Source organism: Aplysia californica, unplaced genomic scaffold, assembly GCF_000002075.1.
Source record: "Aplysia californica isolate F4 #8 unplaced genomic scaffold, AplCal3.0 scaffold00047, whole genome shotgun sequence".
Classification (NCBI taxonomy): domain Eukaryota; kingdom Metazoa; phylum Mollusca; class Gastropoda; order Aplysiida; family Aplysiidae; genus Aplysia; species Aplysia californica.
Window position 1 is genome coordinate 708,445 of NW_004797317.1, and position 1,769 is coordinate 710,213.

Sequence of the window (1,769 nt, forward strand, 5' to 3'; positions counted from 1 at the left end):
AGAGAGAGAGAGAGAGAGAGAGAGAGAGAGAGAGAGAGAGAGAGAGAGAGAAAGAGGAAAGAATTGTCATTTTGGGCTGTACTACTTTGTTCTTGGTGCTTCTTTATGCTAAAAGTGAAATAAAGACTACCGAACTCATGGACCGTATCATTAGGACCAGGTCATGACCCGTTTTTCTTTACCTCTCCCCCCTTCCCCTCCCATCCCTCTCGGCCCATAGTGAAATCATTTCTAACAGTTCAAGAGGAATATTTGTGAATAAGGGACCTAAAGGTTATCTGGTTCCACAGAGGCTTGTTGCAATTGAAGCTTTTCTCATACTGCGATCCCTTGAGCTAATTTGCATACAGTAAAGAAAGCGATGCTGCGGCCAAAATATTTACACGCCCGGGTCGCACAACCTAAGCAAATTAAATTACAGGGTTCTACTCGACGACTTGAGCATGAATATAAGACAGTGTTCTTGCAGACTGTGATAGTCAAATCTTTCCACAGGGTCCGTGAACTGAGCTTATTACACTTCTGAGATTGTAGGGAATATATATTTCACTATACTGGAAAAGGTTAGGAGGTAAGTAAGAACCGTACAACTTGGTCCAAAAATGTTTGTGACTTGTATTTCCTTCTCTCTCTGTTCCTTTTCTCTTTCTTTAGTATATGTGTATTCAACTTCTATTTTCTACTTAATTCTTTCAGCCTATTATTTTTTTTGCTTTCTAAATTTCGTATTTAATCATTTTCGTTCTTTATTTCTGTTTTCTCTCTTACTTTCTTTCTTTCCTTCTTTCTTCCTTTCTTTCTTCATTTCTTTCTTCCTTTCTTTCTTCCTTTCTTTCTTCATTTCTTTCTTTCTTTCTTTTTTTTCCTTTTTTTCTCTCTTTCTTTGTTTTCTTTCTTGCCTTCTTTCATTAACCTTTTAAACAGGTTTCACTCTGTCTATGTATCGTTCCTTGTTTTTCCTTTTCTTGTTTCTTTCGGTGATTCTTTCTATTTTTCCCCCTTTTTACTTTCTGCCTCCCTTAATTGATTTCTTTTGTTTGATGTTGTTCTTTCCTTTATTTTTTTTATTTTTTTAAATTTTAAAATCTTTTTTCTGTCCCTTTTTAACTTTAAAAGACAACATTTTTTGGTCTGTCTTTTCTTCTTTTTTTCTTTTGATACAATTTTATTCTTTTTTACTCTCTTTCTTTCTTTCATTTTTTTCCTTCCCTCCCTCCTTTCTTTTTTTCTTTCTTTCTTTCTTCTTTTCTTTTTTTTTTTTTTACCTTACCACACTTCTTTCTTTCTTTCTATTTTTTGAATTTTTCATTTTTTTTCTTTTCTGTAGTTCCTATTTTTTTCTTGTTCCGTCTTTTTCTCATTTGCAATCCTCCAATTTCTTTCTTTCTTTCTCTCTTTCTTTCTTTCTCTCTTTCTTTCCTTCCCTCCACCTTTTACCGTCGGCGTGGAAGAAGAAAAGCTGGTTTTCTTTTAGGTTTGTCTTACGATTCCACTGACAATGATTTTTATCTTAAAGTTTAAGGAGGCTGGCTGCGAACTTCAGATTAACACTAACTAAGACTAGTATACAGCAGCCCCACCCAAATCCGAGTTAATCAATAGAAACTTTCTTCTACGTCGGAATCGAGTTCGGGTCATCTGTGTGTGACGTCGAAGTGTTTAGACGCTACACCACAGAAGAAGAAGAAGAAGAAGAAGAAGAAGAAGAAGAAGAAGAAGAAGAAGAAGAAGAAGAAGAAGAAGAAGAAGAAGAAGAAGAAGAAGAAGAA

General features: G+C 35.0%; 1 protein-coding gene across 1 annotated transcript in view; it reads left to right on the top strand.

Annotated features, from left to right (window-relative positions):
- The window catches only part of LOC101846947 (membrane metallo-endopeptidase-like 1), a 26,680-nt gene that overhangs the window by 803 nt on the left and 24,108 nt on the right, over window positions 1–1,769 (top strand). The window lies entirely within an intron of this gene.